Raw genomic sequence first — 23677 nt, 5'->3', positions numbered from 1 at the left:
TACTAAAGCTTAAGAGTACAAAATCAGGCTCACTTCTGTGTAGAAACCAATCAGCTTCTAATCTCAGCTTGTTCAATTAACCTTTGGCCATAAAAACTGGAAGCTGGTTTCTATGGAGAAGTGAGCCTGATTTTGCACTCTTCAGCTTTAGTAAATAAACCCCTATGTTTTACAAACTTTCTGATTGCTGCCTTGAATAATGCTATCTGTTTGCATTATAAGAAAAAATTATTAAAGAAGAACTATTACCAGAGTGAAAAAAAAATAGGATAATAAATGAAATATTTATCTATTTTTTAGTCATTGCTACTTGCAGCTCCTGAAGCCTAAAAATATGGGCGTTCGCATGATGGGAAGTTACAGCCAGCACAGAGCCCTGCCTCTTCCCTGCCTCTTCTCCATTCCACAGCACTCTTTGTCCATATCTCTGCTGTTTGGACATGTGCAGAATGAAAAAAAAAGTGTTTGTTTTGTTTTGATTCGTTATTTAGAGTACAATTGTTTAGTTAAATTAGTTTCATTAATTTAATTAGTTTTTGGGATTCGTTTAGTTTATTCATTTTCAAATCGATTCGAAAAGTTTTTGAATCAATTTCGAATTTGAAAAGTTTTCAAATCAATTTCGAATAGTTTTCAAATTCGAATAGTTTTCTATTTTCCAAAAAGAATAAAGTAGAATAGAAAATAAAGGAATAGAATAGAAAAAAATGTTTTTTTTTTTCTATTCTATTCCTTTATTTTCTATTCTATTTTATTCTCTTTGGAAATTGGAAAACTATTCGAATTCGAAAAGTTTTCTAATTTGAAAACTATTTGAAAAGTATTCAAAAACGTTTTGAATTCGAATTTCGTTATTTCGGATTCGTTCCAGTACCATTCTAATTCAGAAAGTGGATGTAAACCTGATTCATGAAATTTGACCTAAGCACATCTGTAATGTTTACTTATCTCTCTCCAAAGCCCTAAGTGCTGTGTTTTTCTGCTGTTCCGTTCTTCTGTTACCATCATGATAACTTCTAACAAGTTCTCAGACAACCGAGATAAAACCAGCCTGAAATGTGTGTTGGGGTGGGTACTATAAATAGATTAGCAGAGAACTGGTCTATTCACAGCACATCTCTTCATATTCCTTCCTTCCTCTGCCTATGTGGAGTGGAGGTGTGTGCCTTTCGTCCAATCAGCTGTCACACAGTGTAAGCCAAGACTTCACTCCCAGTGCTGAACAGGAAGAAACAATTCTAACATGATGTGCACTTCAGGGGAGTCAGCCAGGTATGGTATATACAGTAAATAGTTACATCAGTCCAAGCTTGACCAATTTAACTATTTATAACTAGGGATGATCCGAAAACCCGATGGTTCGGTTCGCACCAGAACCTTTGAACGGACCGAAAATTCGCACGAACGTTAGAACCCCATTGACGTCTATGGGACTCGAACGTTCAAAATCAAAAGTGCTCATTTTAAAGGCTAATTTGCATGGTATTGTCCTAAAAAGGATTTGGGGACCCGGGTCCTACCCCAGGGGACATGTATCAATGCAAAAAAAAGTTTTTTTTTGCATTGGTTAGAGTTACAGAACAGACGTTTTTTCGGGAGCAGTGATTTTAATGATGCTTAAAGTAGAAAAAAAAGTGAAATATTCCTTTAAATATCGTACCTGGGGGGTGTCTATAGTATGCCTGTAAAGTGGCGCATTTTTCCCGTGCTTAGAACAGTCCCTGCACAAAATGACATTTTTAAAGGAATAAAAGTCATTTAAAACTGCTTGCGGCCTTAATGTAATGTCGGGTCCTGGCAATATGGAACCCCCCAGTCCATTACCAGGCCCTTTGGGTTTTGTATGGATATTAAGGGGAACCCCGCACCCAAATTAAAAAAAGAAAGGTGTGGGGCCCCAGGCCCTATATACTCTGAACAGCAGTATACAGGCGGTGCAAACAAGACAGGGACTGTAGGTTTGTTGTTAAGTAGAATCTGTTTGTAATTTTGAACTGGTACATTTTTAACGTGTTTAGCTCCAGCCAAAAAATCTATTTTAAGCTTTTTGGAAAACATAGGGAAGGGTTATCACCCCTGTGACATTTGTTTTGCTGTCTGTGCTCCTCTTCAGAAGATTTCACCTCACATTTTGTCCCAATGACAAATGTTTTTTGAAAATCTGGGGTTTTTAGTGAAACAAGGATTGGTGATAAAGCATCAGCGTAAAGGAGAAAAGTTTTTCCCATATTAACTCTTACAGGAGAGAATTTCCCTTCCTAGGGGTAGATTTCATCTTACTTCCTGTTGTCTCCTTCCATTTGCAAGTAGGAGTCGTTTGTAAGTTGGATGTTTGAAAGTAGGGGCCTGCCCTATATACTCAGCAGAAATTTGGGCCTTAGGTGTTGTTGTGGCCACAACACTGTAAGCCCTCACAGGGCCCTGCTGTGAAATATTAGATCAAAAATTGTAATTATATGCCCCAGTTGAACAGGGGCAGAAAAATTGGGCCTTTGGTGGTGGTGGTGGTGCTGGTGCCACAACACTGTAAATCCTCACAGTTACTCTTGGTGGGCGCAGAAACGGCCCTGCTGTGAAATATTACATCAAGAATTCTAATTACATGTCACTGTTGAACAGGGGCTGAAAAATTGGGCCTTAGCCACTGGTGCTGGTGCCACAACATTGCAACCCCTCACAGATACTCTAGTTGTTGTGCAGGAACTAGCCCTGCTGCAAAGAATTGCATCAAAAATTGTAATTACACGCCCCTGTTGAACAGGGGCTGAAAAATTGGGCCTTAGGCACTGGTGCCACAACACTGCAACCCCTCACAGATACTCTAGTTGGAGCGCAGGAACTAGCCCTGCTGCAAAGAATTGCATCAAAAATTGTATTTACATGCCTTAACAGGGGCTGAAAAATTGGACCTTAGGCACTGGTGGCGGCGCCCAGAACCAAAAATGTTCTTACAAGCTATCATCATGATCATTGAGGAAGAAGAGGATAATTACTCAGCATAACAGGATAGTCACTCAGCATCAGCATAGGCAGTCTTTGAAGGGATCTGACATTTCAAAAAAAATTATTTGGTTACATCAGCATCAGGTGCTTGGTAGCTGGTGGTGATCCAAGACTGTTTCATTTTTATGAAGGTCAGTCGATCCACCGAGTCGGTGGACAGACGCACCCTGTGATCGGTTACAAAGCCTCCAACAGCACTAAATGTGCGTTCTGAAAGAATGCTGGATGCAGGACAGGCCAGTAGCTCAATTGCATACTGTGCAAGCTCTGGCCAGTGATCCATCCTCAAGACCCAGTAACCCAGAGGATTTTCGGTGGGAAAGGTGTCTAAGTCAGATCTTGCCACTAGGTATTCCTGCACCATGTAAAACAGACGCTGGCGATGGTTGCTGGAACCGATCATACCTTGGGGCTGTGGACTAAAAAATTGTCTGAACGCATCAGTCAGATGGCCACCTTCTCCACCACTCCTTCTTTGACTGACCGAAGCCTCAGCAACACGTTGTCCAGAAACAGGAGTTTGTAACTGTGAGAGACCTAGCCGGGATAGAAGCTTTTGGAGGGGACTGAATGCCAGCCTCCTGCTTGCCGATTATGGGCCCTGGCATTTGGGGGAACGGTGCTCTTTGTGAGCTGTATGCCTGCTAGGTCTGTCACAGTAACCTCCCAGTCTCTGGGAACGCGTTGCACAGACCTTTCTGCAGGGCCTCCCAAAGATGTTTCATCCTCTGCTCCCTATGCGATGGCAAGATAAGGTCCGCAACCTTGCCCTTGTAACGTGGATCAAGTAGGGTTGCCAGCCAGTATTGTTCCTTCTTCTTGATACCACAAATACGAGGATCCTTCCACAGGCTTTGCAGGTTCAGGGAGGCCATGCAGCATAGGTTTGCGGAGGAATTCAGTCCAGAGTCCTCTGGGTCACTAAGGACGACATGATCCGCAGCCACCTCCTCCCAGCCACGTACAAGTCCATGTGTTTCTTGGGACTGTAAATGATCCCTTAAAGACTGCTGCTGATGCTAAGTGCCAGGCTCCGCCTCCATACTGACACAATCCTCCTCCTCCTCCTCTTCCTGTGTGATCGGCGGGCACGCAGGAACACTGTCTGGATAAAGGGGGCCTTGAGAGCTAAGGAAGTCCTCCTCTTCCTGCCTCTGTTCGGCCTCAAGTGCCCTGTCCATTATTCCACGCAGCATGTGCTCTAACAGGTGGACAAGGGGGACAGTGTCACTGATGCATGCACTGTCACTGCTCATCATCCTTGTGGCCTCCTCAAATGGTGACAGGACAATGCATGCATCCCTGATCATGGCCCACTGGCGTGAGGAAAAAAAAAACAAGCTGACCCCTGACCCTGTCCTGGTGCCATAGTCGCACAGGTACTCATTGATGGCCCTCTGCTGCATGTGCAGCAGCTGCAGCATGGCCAACATTGAGTTCCACCTGGTGGGCATGTCACACATTAGGCGGTTCTTGGACAGGTTAAATTCCTTTTGGAGGTCTGCCAGCCGAGCACTGGCATTATATGACTGGCGGAAATGCACACAGACTTTCCTGGCCTGCCTCAGGACATCCTGTAAGCCCGGGTACCTGCCCAAGAACTGCTGCACCACCAAGTTAAGGATGTGAGCCAAACACGGCACATGGGTCATTTGTCCCTGTCGGAGGGCGGAGAGGAGGTTGGTGCCATTGTCGCAAACCACCATTTCTGCCTTTAGTTGGCATGACGTCAACCACCTCTGAACCTGCCCCTGCAGAGCTGACAGAACCTCTGCCCCAGTGTGGCTCCTGTCCCCCAAGCACACCAGCTCAAGCACCGCATGGCATCTTTTGGCCTGCGTACTTGTGTAGCCCCTTAAACGCCTACGGAGCACCGCTGGTTCTGAGGAAAAAGCACAGGAAGAGGCCATGGAGGAAGAAGAAGAGGAGGGGGTGGAGGAGAGAGATGTGTCAGAATCACTAGTAGTGGCATTTTGGAGGCGTGGTGGTGGAACAACATCCAACACTACTGCCCCTTGTCCTGCATCCTTCCATGCATCCTAGTGCATCCATAGAAGAGTCACCCAATGCGCCGTGAAACTTAGGTAACATCCCTGTCCATGCCTGCTGGATCATGAGTCAGCAGTAATATGCACCTTACCGCTGACCGCCCTGTCCAGCGAGGCCAAGACATTGCCTTCCACATGCTGATAGAGAGCCGGAATCGCCTTCCGTGAGAAAAAGTGGCGTTTGGGAACCTGCCACTGAGGAACCGCACATTCCACAAACTCACGGAAGGGGGCAGAGTCTACCAACTGAAAAGGTAGCAGTTGAAGTGCTAGCAATTTTGCCAAGCTAACATTCAACTGCTGGGCATGTGGATGGCTGGGAGTGAACTTCTTTTTGCGGTGCAGCAGCTGGGGCAGGAAAATTTGCCTGGTGAAATTTGACGTTGGTGTACCAATAGATTGCAGATTGCCCACAAGTACTTGGCTGTGACACACCTAATTCTACACCTTCATTCCTCTCAGTACAGGTCTCAGAGAGGACTGAAGGTATAGTGGGGTTGGAGATCCCAGATGATGAGGAGTATGGAGAGGTCCTCTTTGATTTTTGGTGTGGGTTTTTAGGTACGCTTGCCAATGGACTGCATGGCAGGTCAACATATGTCTGGTCAAGCATGTGGTGCCCAAGCGGGAGATGTTTTGGCCACGCAAGATACACTTGAGACATATGTTGCAAATAGCAGTGGTGCCATCTGATGCACTCGTCTCAAAAAAGGCCCACACCAAAGAACTTTTGGAATAACGCGCAGAGACAGCAGCGACTTGCACATGCGAAGCTCTGAGGTGTGATGCACTTAGTGTGCTGCCCTTAGGCTGGCCCCTGGAGGGCATCCTGCCTCGTCGGTGATGTGCCTCCTCCTCCTCTCTCCTATCAGGCACCCACGTTGAGTCAGTGACCTCATCATCCCCTCCCTCCTCATCACTGGAGCAAACCTGGCAGTATGCTGCAGCAGGGGGAACATGACTGCCAGATTGCTGTCCTTCTTGGGCACCCCCTCTGTCCGTGCTCACGTTACTGCCTTCATCTAGCTCAGTATCATCATAGAGCCTTCTAAACGCTGGACATCCTCCTGGAGCATGTACCCAACACTTTGGTCAAACAGTTCGAGGGACTCGTCAGGAGGACATGGTGGGGCTAGGGAAGGAGTCACTGATGCCATTGAGCTGAGGGAAGAGGCCGCGTTGGCAGCTGCTTTGCCAGACAAAGTACCCTGAGCATGGGTGAGAGAGGATGAGGAGCATGATGACGGCTTGGTCATCCACTCGACCAAGTCTTCCGCATGTTGCGGCTCAACATAGCCAGCTGCCGAAAAAAAGGCCAAGCACGTCCCACAGCCACGTGCTGATGAGGATGCACTGTGTCCATGACCAGCACTGTTGCCTCTAGACACAGAGCCTGCTCGCCCTCTTTTATTGGCTTGTGACTGTCTGCCTCTCCTTGTTGGCCTTCCAGACATACTAATGGCCTGCAGTGAGATGTAGCTGCACTAAGCTGGGATATATATATATATATATATATATATATATATATATATATATATATACTGATACTGCAGCTAGCAAAATCAACTGCCTGCCTGTAGTATTATTAGTATGAGAACACCACCAATCTTCTACAGGTAGCTTTAGCTGAACACTGTGCAGAGGTCGCACTACACTAACTTGTAGCTTTAGCTGAACACTGTGCAGAGGTCGCACTACACTAACTTGTAGCTTTAGCTGAACACTGTGCAGAGGACGCACTACACTAACGTTTAAATAATGTAGCTGCCTGCGGTAGTGATAGGATCAGGAAAACACCACCAACCTTCTACAGGTAGCTTTAGTTGAACACTCTACAGAGGTGCCAATACACTAATGTGGAAATAATGTAGCTGCCTGCGGTAGTGATAGGATTAGGAAAACACCACCAACCTTCTACAGGTAGCTTTAGCTGAACACTGTGCAGAGGTCGCACTACACTAACGTGTAAATAATGTAGCTGCCTGCGGTAGGGATAGCATCAGGAAAACACCACCAAACTTCTACAGGTAGCTTTAGCTGAACACAGTGCAGAGGTTACACTACACTATTGTGTAAATAATTTAGCTCCCTGCGGTAGTGATAGGATCAGGAAAACACCACCAACCTTCTACAGGTAGCTTTAGCTGAACACTGTGCAGAGTTCGCACTACACTAAAGTGTAAATAATTTAGCTGCCTGCGGTAGTGATAGGATCAGGAAAACACCACCAACCTTCTACAGGTAGCTTTAGCTGAACACTGTGCAGATGTCGCACTACACTAACTTGTAGCTTTAGCTGAACACTGTGCAGAGGTCGCACTACACTAACTTGTAGCTTTAGCTGAACACTGTGCAGAGGTCGCACTACACTAACTTGTAGCTTTAGCTGAACACGGTGCAGAGGACGCACTACACTAACGTTTAAATAATGTAGCTGCCTGCGGTAGTGATAGGATCAGGAAAACACCACCAACCTTCTACAGGTAGCTTTAGATGAACACTGTGCATAGGTCACACTACACTAACGTGGAAATAATGTAGCTGCCTGCGGTAGTGATAGGATCAGGAAAACACCACCAACCTTCTACAGGTAGCTTTAGCTGAACACTGTGCAGAAGTCGCACTACACTAACGTGTAAAAACTGTAGCTGCCTGCAGTAGTGATAGGATCAGGAAAACACCACTACCTTCTACAGGTAGCTTTAGTTGAACACTGTACAGAGGTCGCAATACACTAACGTGTAAATAATGTAGCTGCCTGCGGTAGTGATAGGATCAGGAAAACACCACCAACCTTCTACAGGTAGCTTTAGCTGAACACTGTGCAGAGGTCGCACCACACTAACTTGTAGCTTTAGCTGAACACTGTGCAGAGGTCACACTACATTAAATTGTAGCTTTAGCTGAACACTGTGCAGATGACGCACTACACTAACGTTTAAATAATGTAGCTGCCTGCGGTAGTGATAGGATCAGGAAAACACCGCCAACCTTCTACAGGTAGCTTTAGCTGAACACTGTGCAGAGGTCGCATTACACTAACATGTAAATAATGTAGCTGCCTGCGGTAGTGATAGGATCAGGAAAACACCACCAACCTTCTACAGGTAGCTTTAGCTGAACACTGTGCAGAGGTCACACTACACTAACGTGTAAATAATGTAGCTGCCTGTGGTAGTGATAGGATCAGGAAAACACCACCAACCTTCTACAGGTAGCTTTTGCTGAACACTGTGCAGAGGTCGCACTACACTAATGTGTAAATAATGTAGCTGCCTGCAGTAGTGATAGGATCAGGAAAACACCACCAACCTTCTGCAGGTAGCTTTAGCTGAATACTGTGCAGAGGTCGCACTACACTAAAGTGTAAATAATGTAGCTGCCTGCGGTAGTGATAGGATCAGGAAAACACCACCAACTTTCTACAGGTAGCTTTAGCTGAACACTATTGAGAGGTCGCACTACACTAACGTGTAAATAATGTAGCTGCCTGCGGTAGTGATAGGATCAGGAAAACACCACCAACCTTCTACTGGTACCTTTAGTTGAACACTGTACAGAGGTCGCAATACACTAACGTGTAAATAATGTAGCTGCCTGCGGTAGGGATAGCATCAGGAAAACACCACCAAACTTCTACAGGTAGCTTTAGCTGAACACAGTGCAGAGGTTACACTACACTATTGTGTAAATAATTTAGCTCCCTGCGGTAGTGATAGGATCAGGAAAACACCACCAACCTTCTACAGGTAGCTTTAGCTGAACACTGTGCAGAGTTCGCACTACACTAAAGTGTAAATAATTTAGCTGCCTGCGGTAGTGATAGGATCAGGAAAACACCACCAACCTTCTACAGGTAGCTTTAGCTGAACACTGTGCAGATGTCGCACTACACTAACTTGTAGCTTTAGCTGAACACTGTGCAGAGGTCGCACTACACTAACTTGTAGCTTTAGCTGAACACTGTGCAGAGGTCGCACTACACTAACTTGTAGCTTTAGCTGAACACTGTGCAGAGGACGCACTACACTAACGTTTAAATAATGTAGCTGCCTGCGGTAGTGATAGGATCAGGAAAACACCACCAACCTTCTACAGGTAGCTTTAGATGATCACTGTACAGAGGTCGCAATGCACTAATGTGTAAATAATGTAGCTGCCTGTGGTAGTGATAGAATCAGGAAAACACCACCAACCTTCTACAGGCAGCTTTAGCTGAACACTGTGCAGAGGTCGCACTACACTAACGTGTAAATAATGTAGCTGCCTGCGGTAGTGATAGGATCAGGAAAACACCACCAACCTTCTACAGGTAGCTTTAGCTGAACACTGTGCAGAGGTCACACTACACTAACGTGTAAATAATGTAGCTGCCTGCGGTAGTGATAGGATCAGGAAAACACCACCAACCTTCTACAGGTAGCTTTAGCTGAACACTGTGCAGAGGTCGCACTACACTAACGTGTAAATAATGTAGCTGCCAGCGGTAGTGATAGGATCAGGAAAACAACACCAACCTTCTACAGATAGCTTTAGCTGAACACTGTGCAGAGGTCGCACTACACTAACTTGTAGCTTTAGCTGAACACTGTGCAGAGGTCGCACTACACTAACTTGTAGCTTCAGCTGAACACTGTGCAGAGGTCGCACTACACTAACTTGTAGCTTTAGCTGAACACTGTGCAGAGGACGCACTACACTAACGTTAAATAATGTAGCTGCCTGCGGTAGTGATAGGATCAGGGAAACACCACCAACCTTCTACAGGTAGCTTTAGCTGAACACTGCAGAGGTCGCATTACACTAACGTGTAAATAATGTAGCTGCCTGCAGTAGTTATAGGATCCAGAAAACACCACCAACCTTCTACAGTTAGCTTTAGTTGAACACTGTGCAGAGGTTGCACTACACTAACGTGTAAATTATGTAGCTGCCTGCGGTAGTGATAGGATCAGGAAAACACCACCAACCTTCTACAAGTAGCTTTAGCTGAACACTGTGCAGAGGTCGCAATACACTAGTGTTCAAATAATGTAGCTGCCTGCGGTAGTGATAGGATCAGGAAAACACCACCAATCTTCTACAGGTAGTTTTAGGTGCACACTGTGCAGAGGACGCACTACACTAACTGTAAATACTGTAGCTAATAGGACTAATAGGATCAGAAGAACACCAGCAATTTTCTTCAAATACTGTAACAACACCTGCCTGCCTGTCAGTAGGAAGATAATAACAGGAACGGATCTAGCTAAACTGAATTCAGTATATATATATATATATATATATATATATATATAGAACACCTGGGATGCATATATATATATATATACACAATACACTGTAAGTGCAGCTAACTGACTGACTGTCCTGCCTAATATTCAACTTAAATCAAATGACGCTGTCTCTCTGTCTCTATCTCTCAACGCTGGAACACACTACACAGGGCCGACGTGCAGGCAGCCTTATATAGTGTGGGGCGAGTACTAAACCCCCTGAGCCATAATTGGCCAAAGCCACCCTGGCTTTGGCCAATTACAGCTCTCTGTACAGACGGCGCTGTGATTGGCCAAGCATGTGGGTCATAGTGCATGCTTGGCCAATCATCAGCCAGCAATGTACTGCGATGCCGCAGTGAATTATGGGCCGTGACGCACCACTCGAATTTGTCGCGAACGGTCCATATCGTTCGCAATTCGGCGAACGATCGAACAGACGATGTTCGAGTCGAACATGGGTTCAACTCGAACATGAAGCTCATCCCTGTTTATAACATACCAATGCCTGGAATTATTTTTTAGGCGTAATATATTTCCCAGCGGAATTTTATTGTTTTTTAGCACATTTTTACCTTTGTGTAAATAAATGTCATTGTTTTATTTCTGAGCAATCAGCTGTAGTTTTTGTGACACACGTGCAGCGCTATGATATACGAAGTGGGTTGGGACTGTAATGTATCAATGAATTAGTTTTAGTCTTTTTTGAATGTTTTAAAAAAGTATAACCACGATCTGCACTTTCAGATTCCCTTTCTCATCTATGTGCCATACCAAAATGCCTTGTTGCGGAGATAAAATCAAGTCAATTAAGAGGACATAACTTTAGCATTACTTTGAAAAATAATGTTTTTTGGGGCATTCTATACCTGACCTCATCTGAAATATATATTATTGCATTGCAGCTGTAACACAAGTGCAAGTAACCTCTGCAGAGTGGCATTGGCAATAAAATGTGGACATTCACATGGTGCAGGATAACTGAGACTTCTTATTTAGGTGTTTCTCAAAATCCTCACTAAGGACAATGGTTACAAAATATGATATGTTTTGTATTAGAGCTGCACTCCTTACAGTGACCAGTATAGCAATTGGGCTTTCGCTATAATCGCAGCAGATGGTGCCGTGCAGGATCTAGATTTAGGGACAAGATTCCTGTCATGATTGTTTCACTAGTTTAGTTTTATTGTGAAAAAACGGCATCACAGGATAACTAATGGGGCCTTGCAGGGTTCTCAAGGCAACATAGTCGACTAAATGCATTTTAGAGATAGTTTTTCCGTTACATGACCCGTGTATCATTCCTAATCAGTAGCTTTGAGCTAATTTATATGGTCAAGTGACATTTGTGACGTCTAATATTTTTCTGTTTTTTTTTTTTTTTTGTTTTTTTTTTGAGAACACATAATTTTCAATATACAGGGGGTCCCCGGGTTACAAACAAGTTAGGGACTGTAGGTTTGTTCTTAAGTTGAATCTGTTTGTAAGTCGGAACAGGTACATTTTTTAAGTGTAGTTCCAGCCAAAAAAACTATTTTTAAGCTTTTTGGATAGCATAGAGAAGGGTTAACACCCCTGTAACATTTGTTTTGCTGTGTGTGTGCCCCTGTTCAGAAGATTTCACCTCACTTTCTGTCCCAATGACAATTGGATTTTGAAAATTTTGGGTTGTTGTGGAAACAAGGATTGGTGATAAAGCATCAGTGGAGGTACCTTTTCCCCATAATAGCACTTACAGGAGTGAATTTCCCTTCCTAGGGGTAGATTTCCTCTCACTTCCTGTTGTCTCCCTCCGTTTGTAAGTAGGAGTCGTTTGTAAGTCGGATGTTTGTAACTAGGGGACCCCCTGTAATGATAATTATGTTTGGCAAAATGTTTACACACCACGCGGACCCTACTTGCAGAAGCTCCTTAGGATCTATTTTTACATTAATTTCTAGCAAATAAAAATGCTAGAAATTAGGAAGGAGACAGCATAACGGTAGCCTAGCATTGTAACACAACAACAAAATACGGTGCATAATACACAGCACAGGCTCCTTGTTAAAGTGTAACTAAACCCTGGACCCTGCATTCACTATATCTGGTCTCCCACAGTACACAGAACATGGAAATGCATTTATTTTAGTAAATATAAACTGCTAAATAATGCAGCATTTTGCAGTCTTGTGACTTCTATTAGTGTCTGGTTAAAGCTTGTAGGAGGAGTTTTCATTCTACATTGACTGTTCTATCAAGATGCAGGACCCCTGACCCTCTATCTGGACAGTGCTGATTGGCCCTGTTCTGATCACATGCACCCTCCCAAGAAAAAAAACAACTCTCTAGCAATACACACCAAACTGAGCATGTGCAGCCTGTCCCCTGGCTCTATATTATCAGGAAATATATTGGGGGCAGTGAAAGGAGGAGAGGATCAGAGGAGACAGGATCAAACAGCCTTTTTACACAATGCAGAGAATTAACCCCTTAGGTTCCACAGTGAGTCTAACAGTGAGCTTTACTGCATATACAGAATGGGCAATATATAATTATGAATATGACTTGCTTATAAAAATCTGATGAAAATGAGGCTGATTGTCTTTTGCTGTTTTTCTCCAAGAATGTTTCATCTGCCCAAAACGTTAACATATAATGATATATAAAATTTCCTATTCTTTCCTTGCAGATAAAATGTTGACTTGTGTACTCGGTGCTGCCATGTTGTACTATATAATTTGCCAATTAACATGACAGCATGGCCAGAGGTCTTTTTCTTGCTCTCTGATGCTTGAATTAAACTTCATATCTGAACCTTATTATAACTATGAGGAAGTGCTAAACAAATCTGATGTTACATTCTTATATATGATTCATTTCTTGCACAGTGGGGTATTGACAACCTCAATCAGCTGGTCAGTTATCATGAAGTGAAATGTATTTGTGCCTTAAAAATCACTGTAGACAATTCTGAAATAAATTCTTCTAATTGCCAGATTGAAAGTCAGTAAATCATTGGTGGAGAATCTGGACAATCTTTTTTTTAATGTCACTCATATTAACAAAACATTTACACAGGCATTTCTCCATGCCTAGGGTCTCCCTAGCTGGTTGCAATTGAAAACAAATTAAACAGTTCTCGAGGATCTCTGAACAATGCGGGAAGTCACCTGTTGGTCTACACAGCTGTTTTGTGTTAACACTATATAAAAATGTATTAGATCATGATCTCCTGTGTATAGTTCATGTAGTGTTCTTGTACAAGTGCTTTGTGTACAGAACCAGTTCGAATTTGTTCAGTTTTTGAGCAGAACCTAAAAAGTATGACATGGGTTTATAGTGTGTAGTCTACAGTATGTACTTTTATCTTATGCACCATTCCCATACTTCTAAAAACATAAGTTTCTTAACTTTGGTGAATTATTTCTGTAAGTAACAGTCCTGTTCCATTTTTTCCAGGGGGAATACTGCTCTAGAAACCTCTAGAGTGCCATATATGTTAAATAATAGAGATTTACCACAAAGTACAGTATATGCAAAGAGACAGGTCAGAAGTAGGCAAACCCTGACATCTTAAACACTTGACAACTGCAATTTGTAGGTTAACGTTCACAGGTATGGATTCATGCATAGGCGTGCGCATGGGGTGTGCCGGGTTTGCCTGGGCACACCTTAATCAGTGCTGCCTATCAATGTTGCATATCAGTGCCCATCAGTGCTGCCCATTAGTGCCGCCCATCAGTCCTGCCCATCAGTGCCAATCAGTGCTGCCAATTAGTGCCAAACAGTGCCACCTATCAGTGTCACCATGCAGTGCCTATCAGTGCCAATCAGTGCTGCCAACCAGTACTGCCTATCAGTGACAATCAGTGCCCATCAGAGCTACCAATCAGTGCTGCCTATCAGTGCCCATGAGTGCTGCCAATCAGTGTCACCTATAAGTGCCAATCCATGCCCATCAGTGCTGCCAATCAGTGCTGGCTATCAGTGCTGCCTATCAGGGCCCATGAGTGCTGCCTATCAGTGCTTCCAATCAGTGGCCATCAGCGCACTGAGTGCAGGGATGAGGAGTTGAACTCAGCAGCCAGGCACATTGTCCATGGGGGCTGGCCTGGTGGGGCACAACTGAAATCCGTCTGTTTATTAATGCCACATGACGATCTTTAGTATAATAGGTAATCACCACACTACTATTTACAATAAACTACTGGAGGTAAATTAAAAAAAGAGTGTCAGTAAAAGGCTTGCCACTAAGCACTGCTATTTGTTCCCACACCACAAAAAAAAAGTTCAGCGCTAACTTACTAATCAATAACTTAACAATAATGGTGGAACACACATCAAACTGAAAAAAGAAATAAAAAATGAAACTTAGCAGGGATGGTAGATATTTGCCAAACAGATTAACTTCAAGTGCAATAATTCCAGTGATATGTGATTTCACATATAATACACATCAAAATGTATTTTTTAAAACTTAGCAAGGATGGTGGAAACCCCTCTACAGATAATTGCAATACAAATTAACTTCAAGTGCAACAACTTTATAGTTGGGAGATTCACACCATTATAGCACTTTGGAATTTTAATTTTTTAGATTGTTACACTTAATTTTTTATGTTTTAGTTACTAATATAATGTGAATTTTTGCACTTGAAGTTAATTTTCCACCACCCTTGCTAAGTCCATGTCTTTATGGACCTTGCTGTGCGCACTGATGTGCAGTCATGTTGGAACAGGAAAGGGCCATCCCCAAATTATTTCCACAAAGTTGGGAGCATGAAATTGTCCAAAATGTCTTGGTATGCTGACGCCTTAAAAGTTCCCTTCACTGGAACTAAGGGGCCAAGCCCAACCCCTGAAAAACAACCACACACCATATTCCCCCCTCCACCAAATTATTTGGACCAGTGCACAAAGCAAGGTCCATAAAGACATGGGTGAGCGAGTTTGGGGACGAGGAACTTGACTAGCCTTCACATTTAAGTGGAGACTGCGAGCCAGACCTTCTCATCCAACATCAGTGCCTGACCTCACAAATGCGCTTCTGGAAGAATGGTCAAACATTCCCATAGACACACTCCTAAACTTTGTGGACAGCCTTCCCAGAAGAGTTGAAGTTGTTACAGTTGCAAAGGGTGGGCTAACTCAATATTGAACCCTATGGACTAAGACTGGGATGCCATTAAAGTTCATGTGCGTGTAAAGGCAGGCGTTCCAATACTTTTGGTAGTATAGTATATATATATATATATATATATATATATATATATATATATATATATATATATATATATATATACGCATGTGTGTTTGAGCTTCAGGGTGCACACCCTAATGCAATGCACGCCTATGGATTCATGTACCTGCCAGTGAAGGCATGGTGCCCTTCACTCTGTGCCCTTGCAGACATGATAAAGATGATAAAGTACATTTAAAGTGGTTGCAAACCTTTAAAATCAAAAGTAAAATAATCAGTTTACCTATTACAGTAAAGAAGCAGAAGCCATCTGTTCCCAGTCTTGCCAAGAAACTGCTTTCCAGCAGTGTTAAAAAGTGGCACATTACAAAAAATTATATTATATAATATCAGCTATGAGTTGGAGGAATCTAGACCACGGGGGAGAACAATTGGACAGCCAACACAAGGGAACAACTCTCTTGGCCGCTAATAATATGTACGATGAAGTAGTAGCATCACCTTGTGCCAAAAGGGTTTTTATCAAAGGACAGAGCCAAAAAATATGGAACAGTGTGCCTGTATTAAGCCTGCATCCCTAAAGGCCCGTACACACGATTGGACTTTTTGACAACAAACATGCAAATTAGCTGTTTTGGAGCAACATCTGACCGTGTGTACGCTCCATCGGACAAACTTTTTCTGTTTCCATCAGACTTTTGTTGGCTGTGCGAACGGACAAACTTTCCTGTAACAAAAGTCAGATGGAGCAAAGTCCGATCATGTGTACACAAAAGCATCAGACTTTTGTACAAACTACAGTACGCAGCCGTGAGAATGTTTCCAGCGCAATCCCATCACGCTGGTTCTCGGCGACAGGGTACTGTACATCTCGCGCTGGCTGCAATAGGCGAGCGCGAGAGGGAATTCCCCTCTGGGGGGGCATACCAGGCCCTTAGGTCTGGTATGGATTTTAAGGGGAACCCCCTACATTGAAAAAAAACTGCATGGGCATCCATACCAGACCCTTATCCGAGCCGGGCAGGAAAGGTGGAACCAGAGAGAAAGAACCAGAGAGCGCAGAGATGACACCGGAGAGAGGGAGAAGATGCCGGAGAGACCCCCGAAGTCGGAAGAAGACCCCTGGAGTCGGAAGAAGACCCCCGGAGCTGCCTAATAAAATACTTTAAAAACCTGTGTACTGTGTTTTTTTCTTGACACGTTTTTCCCTAGGTGAATGGGTAGGGGTACGATGTACCCCATACTCATTCACAAAGGGTGGGGGCCCGGGATCTGGGGGCCACCTTATTAAAGGGGGCTCCCAGACTCCGATAAGCCCCTCACCCGCAGACCCCAACAACCAACGGCCAGGGTTGTCGGTAAGAGGCCCTTGTCCTCATCAACATGGGGACAAGGTGCTTTGGGGTGGGGGGGCCGCAGGGCGCCCCCTTCCCCAAAGCACCCACTCCCCATGTTGAGGGCATGCAGCCTGGTACGGCTCAGGAGGGGGGGCACTCACTCGTCCCCACCCCCTTTCCTGACTGGCCTTGCTGCGTGCTCGGATAAGGGTCTAGTATGGATCCCCGCACCAGTGTGAACCCAGCTCGCAAGGTGTCAATCTCACCGATAAAAGTGGCGCGATTGACACAATATCAGACAACATCACAGAAGTTGACCAAGGGGTGGTGGTAAAGAGCTGAAAAACCACGTGATTTGGTGAAAGTTGGCTGGAAAAGTCCTGCCGTCTGTATGCAAGGCAAACTTCTGGCCAATGCCCTTTGTACAAAAATCCAAGGAAAAGTTTGTACAAAGTCCTATCGTGTGATCATATTCCACATCTGGGAAGTTATAGGTCTATTTAACAATTGTGACCATCTGCGCATGTATAGATGAGTGACTTCAGAGAGGGGTGTTGACTCATGGAGGATGCGATATGTAGCTGACACCTGGTGTAGTTGATGAGGGCCTAGGGAGCAAAGAAATTCAAAGGGGGTAGGCTTATCCAGGGTCAGGGACTGGGCCATGGAGTGAAAGAAATGCCTAATTTGCAAGTAGAAATATAACATATGTGAGGGAACATCAAACTTTTCACTGAGGGTATTAAAAGTGTGTAGTCTGGGTGTACTAGGTTACATAGTTGAAATAAAGAGGCCTGCATCCATGGTAGTATATGTCCTAAGGATAAGCTATCTGGGATAGAAGGGTTAAAGAGTATATTCATAAGGGGAGGGCATAGTGAGGAGAAATAGAACTTTTGTTGACAGGTACGCCAAACAGTAAGAGTAAAGGTCATTGGGGCAGTACATTTATTTCTCAGAATAGGGTCAACGTGAGAGGGTTGTGACCATACCAGGGAATTTGGATGGACCGGATACAAAGCCCCCTTCCCAATATCTGACCAGTGGTTGGGGGCTCGCATGCTAGACCAAGAGACAATTGCCCTCAAGTGGGTAGCATAGTAGTATTTTATAATATCCAGAGCACCCAGACCCCCCCTTGATCGTAAGGAGAAAACCACCGAGCTCGCAATGCGATGAGTTTTTCCATTTCAAATAAATTTAAGGAAGGCCCGCTGGATAGCTTTAAGTTGAGATGGTATGGATGGTTGAGAGGTATGGATGGTTGAGAGGTATGGCTATTGGCAAAGTTTCAAAGTAGTAGAGTAGCCTAGGCAGAATGGACATTTTTAGAACATTAACCCTGCATAGGAGAGAGAGGGGTATTTAGTCCATTGTTGGAGGGATCTAGTGATGTCAAGGAACAAGGGAGGATAGTTTACCGAGTAAAGAGAAAAATAAGTGTTAGCTGAATTCCTAGGTATTTAAGGGAACTGGGACACAATCTATATGGATAAGCTGCATAAGCTGAGTTAGGAGAGGGGGCTGGATATGTATAGGAAGAGCCTCAGTGTTTGTTGTGTTCACCTTCAAACCTGATATGGCACTGAAGGATGAAAGTAGGTTATGTAAAGAGGGGAGGGAGATTAACGGGTTAGTTAGGGTGAGGAGTATATCATCTGTGGATAAGGACAGCTTGTACTCCTTCTGTCGCATCACCACCCCACGAATGTGTGCATGGAGGCGTATAGCTTCTGCGAGGGGTTCTAGGCATAGAATAAAGAGTAATGGAGAAAGAGGACACCCCTGCCGGGTACCCATTGGTCATGGGGAAGCGAGGCGACAAAAGGGAGAACATCTGAACCTGGGCCGAGACCTGGGAATACAAGGCTTCTAAGGCTTTGAAGAAAGGCCCTCGAATGCCAAATGATGACAAGGTAGAAAACATATACGGCCAACTTAGCCTGTCAAAGGCCTTTTGTGCATGAAGGCTAAAGACAATGACTGAATGTGAGGACCTGTGCAGGAGGTAAATCAAGTTTATGGTGCGATGAGTATTGTCTCCCGCGTGCCTAGTCAGGACAAAACCCACCTGGTCTCTGTTGATCAATTTAGGGATGGATTGGGAGAGTCTAGACGCAAGAATTTTGGTAAATGTTTTGTAATCCAAATTTAATCTATGGGCCTGTAGTTATAGGCTATGGGCCTGTAGTTATCTGGGATGGAAGGGTCTTTACAAGGTTTGGGGATAACCGATATATAGGAGTGAGATGGGGATGTGGTGTTTTCCCTTTAAGCAGTGAACCATAAAAAGATAGAATATGAGGTGATAAAATATCCAGAAAGGTCTTATAGTAAAAGTTTGATAACCTGTCTGGGCCAGGTGCCTTATAGGCTGGAAGGTTGTTTGAAAGTTCCCCCTCAGTTATGGCCGCATTTAATTTGTCTAGACCTGAGGAGGAAAGTTTGGGTAACGTGAGGTTAGAAAAGATCTCATCGAATTTCTCTTGAGTAAATTTAAATAGATTTTCAGGGGTCAGGCAGTTATAAAGTTTATGATAAAAGGTTCCGAATATCTTGGACATCATAAGGGGCAGTGAGTCCTAGTTCCATCTGTCTGTTGGAAGAAGTCGGGAAAGGAGTAAAATGGGCGAGGGCGGAGTTTGTTGACTAACATCCTGTGAGGTTTATTTGAATACTCATAAAATTTTTGTTTCGCCCATAAGATGGATTTTGCCATCTTGTTTAGATGTAGGGATTTCATTTGTTCCCGAAGGGGGGTGACCTTCTACAGTCTCGACACTGTGGGCCCACACAAGAGCCGACGCTCCGCTGTCTTAAGATTTGACCAGTAGAGACTGATGGAGACTATTCCTATCCTCTTTTAGGCGTGAGTACTCCGCAATGCAAGCACCATGGAAGAAAGCCTTGTGTGACTCCCCCAGTGTAGAGGTATCCTGAACAGAGCCCACATTAAGCATAAAAAATTCTTTCAGTTCTGAAGACAACTTATTTTGGGAGATCTGTGACTGCAGGAGGTAATTGATAAGGTGCCAATGACAGGTTCTAGAAGGGAATGGGAGAGTACAACATTTAGTGTAATAGGGGCATGGTCTGACCAGGTGATTGGGGAGATATCGGAGTCTACAATATAGGGGATAAGTGGGGCTGAGACAAAAAGGTGGTTTAACCATGAATGCATTTTATGGGCCATAGAATAGAAAGTGAATTTTTTAGTGGAAGGATATTTGATCCTCCATGAGTCAAACAGTTGGTGAGATCTAATGCACTTACAAAAGGAGTTAGCTTGAGAGATAACCCTCCGGGAGGTGGAGTCCCGGAGGACCGTCTGTCTATCTCTAGTAGGGAACAAGACCATGTTGAAATCCCCACCAACAATCATGAATGGTTGGGAATGGTATCTCGGGGAATCAAAGACTTTGTTAAAAAAATCAATCTGGCCGTAGTTGGGGGCATAAACATTGACAAGGGTGAAGGAGGATGGCATGTAGTCACAATCCAGGACAAGGAACCTCCCATGGGGATCAGCATAAGAATTTTTAACCCTTATGGGACAGGATTTTTTAATTAGAATAGCTACTCCCGTGGAGTCAGAGGCAAGGTAGGATGCAGGAAAAAATTTTGAGGTGAATTTTAGTGAACCCCCAGCATGGAAGTGTGTTTCCTGGATCATGACTACGTCAGCACCCGAGGACCTGAACTCCCTCAAAGCTATCCAGCACTTTTGAATAGAGTTCAGGCCCTTTACATAATACGTAAAGCCATGGTGACTTATCAGTTTAAGTTGCTTAGTTAGGCAAATCATGCAAAGTAGAGAGTACGGGGTAAGTGAGCACAACAACATTACAGGCATGTTAATCTTAAACTCAGTAACATACATGTAAAAGCATGCTAACCTCAATAAGAAATTCAGGAAATTTGGAATCATCCTACATATTAGATTCATACATGTGGACATCAAACAAAAAATTGTGAGAACCGAAAAAAAGACATAAAAAAAAGAAAAAACAACAGTTGAGTGCCTGAGATGCAGCCGCATCTCAGGAGGTCTTGGCAAGGACCAAGAACACGGTAGGGACACATGAGAGACTCCAGCAGGGAATATAAGAGATGGGAACCATCCACTTTCCTTAAAAACTCGTCATTGGTACATCTGAATGGTAAAAGGAACTAGCAATTGTCAAACAAAACATATGAACCCCATAGGGATGAGGTCAATAACCCAAAAAATATATATTTTGGGTAACTCAGAGACCTGCGAATCAGGTCAAAACACCAGACATCCTACCAATGAAGGATATGAAATAATCTGGAAGAAATGTCCCAGGCGGATCAAGGAGGTTGTTTGGAGAATCAGGGTCATTGAGGTGTGGTGATAAGTCTCTTCGACTGTCTCCTGACCGAGGTAGCTGCATTAAGACGATTTGGTGCGAGGGGAGGAAGAAGATCCTCATCAGGCAGGGTGGGAGGTTTAAGCTTTTCATGAAGACATCTCCTTCTTGAAGATCCCGAAGGCTGTATTGGGCTCCATCTTTAGACACAATAAGGCAAAAAGGGAATCCCCAATAATAGGGAACTCAATGAAATTGCAGATGTGTAGTAATAGGGCAGAGGTTTCTTCATTTGGATAGGGTGGTAGGAGACAGATCGCTGAAGATCTGGATTTTTGCGTCCTTATATGCGATTGAGAGGTGCGATATGCGAGACAGATTGCTGAAGATCTGGATTTTTGCGTCCATATATGCGATTTGGGATTTGTTGCATGTAGCTAGAGTAAGGGCTTCTTTGCTATCATAGAAATGAAACTGCACAATAACATCCCTGGGCTTGGCTCCTGATGGGGGTTTTTGGGCCCAGGGAGCGGTGTGCTCTATCCAACCTCCAGTCAATGTCCACCACTGTGGGGGCAAGTGTGTTAAAGTGATCCAAGAGATATGGGTGCAAGGTGTTGTCACCTAAAGATTCAGGGATTCCTTGGAAACGAAGATTCTGTCATCTCTCCCTGTTCTCTAGGTCCTCCTGCTGTAGCTGCAGTTGGGAGACCGAGTGTTTAAAGGAATGGTTTTCCTCCTCCAGCACTTGGACATAATTCACCACATCGTCGAATTTATGTTTCAGGGCGTCAGTGCACTCGCCTATTTGGGCAATTTCCCCCCTTAGCTCTGCTGCAATTTTGCCCACTTCCACAGCCATGCTGTGGGTAATTTGGAGCAGGAGATTCTGCAATTTCTCATCCAGCAAGTCCGGGGTTAGGGCAGCTTGTGCAGGGGGAGTGTTAGCCCTGGGTGTCTGATCAGTTACTGGAGCGTGAACTCCTGTATCCTCCATCCCCAAGACCGGATCCATCATAGTGAAGGGATTTGCAGGGGAACTTGAGGCCAAGGATTGAGGCCTAGTGACATAACAATCCATTACCGTTCCCGATCATGGCCCAAATACCGGACAGTAGTAGTGCTGCTGGCTGATTTTGCCCATGGGGTGCCCACTGGAGTAGGGACGGTGTATAGGCTTACCACCAAAGCTGATTCAGGCTTGTGTAGTGAGGCAGTGGTCGTGGGAGCTGACGGGTCCTGGAGCTCACCTAAAACACATTCGCCATGCCGGAAACCACGCATGCGCCCCAGCAGCGTTTTTTTAATGCTGCTTTTTTCTGCCAGCATTTTTGCCATTTTTTCCACTGTCTAGTGTGCGTGGACCCTAAGAGCAGATATAATCCATCATATAGACCTTCAGGACTGTAGGTAGCAACTGCATCTGCTATAGGACTGTGACCATGTTGTGATTTGTAATAACAGTAGTTGAACTGGTAAGAAAGGAAATGTAGACATGATTAAAAATAACAACAAAAACTCACCATGATAACTTTGGTCTAATGCTACTTTTATTTCTCTGTCATTGACTGGTGACTGCTTTAAGTACTGTATACCAAGGTAAAACACTGCTGCAGTGTCCTAATTTCCTCTTTATGACACATCATTAATGTGTTCCACTTTTAAAATGAATGTTACCTAAGGAAAGCAATTACTTATTGTGCACTGTAATATGCACTGCGGTACAGTATAAGCTTTTTAGCCTAAAGGTAGTGAAAATGAATATATTCCTAAATAAAGTGCATGTCTGCTGAAACTGCTGTGCAGGAATAGCCTAATCCTTTGGGAACAATGAATAGTGTTTTACAACTGCTTAGTTTTCTTCTAATAAATTAAATCTGGGGCAAGTTGGAAAAGATAAAGGACACCTTTGCCCTCATTTAAATCTGGAAGCCCAGTCTGTGTGCCATAGAAAATGTTAACAACACTGAACTTAACATTTAACTTCTGTCACTACATTAGGTATTGGCCATTATAGATATTAGTTAATTAGAAATACAGAATTATCATTGATGGAGATGGCATTTTATTTTAGTTACTTATGTTTTCCTTCTCATTTTAACAATTCTTCTGATATATTAACATTGAATATACAGTATATTTTATTCCAAAGGGAAAAAAAAAGGAACATAAAACATTTATGGACAAGTAGAGGGCTCACATAGCCATAAGCAATGTGGTATACAAATAAATTAACTGATTAGGGTGATAACAGAAATAACAACAGAGCAGTTATTTAACAGGCAACCAAAGTTGTGATCAACTGTCTTAGAAGGACAGATATTGCTAATGTAAAATGTAAAACATGAGCTGGGGGTAATGTTGAAACCTCATAAAAATCTTCAAAATATAAAACAGAGGTATCCAGTAAAGAGGTTATATGAGGGAACATATGAGAAAGATAGAGTTAGGAAGGAAAAGCAAGAGAGAAGGGAGAAAGAAAGAATAGAGAGAGAGAGAGAGAGAG

The sequence above is a fragment of the Aquarana catesbeiana genome, linkage group LG05 (assembly GCF_042186555.1).
Source record: "Aquarana catesbeiana isolate 2022-GZ linkage group LG05, ASM4218655v1, whole genome shotgun sequence".
Classification (NCBI taxonomy): Eukaryota; Metazoa; Chordata; class Amphibia; order Anura; family Ranidae; genus Aquarana; species Aquarana catesbeiana.
Note: the sequence above shows the minus strand (reverse complement) of the source record.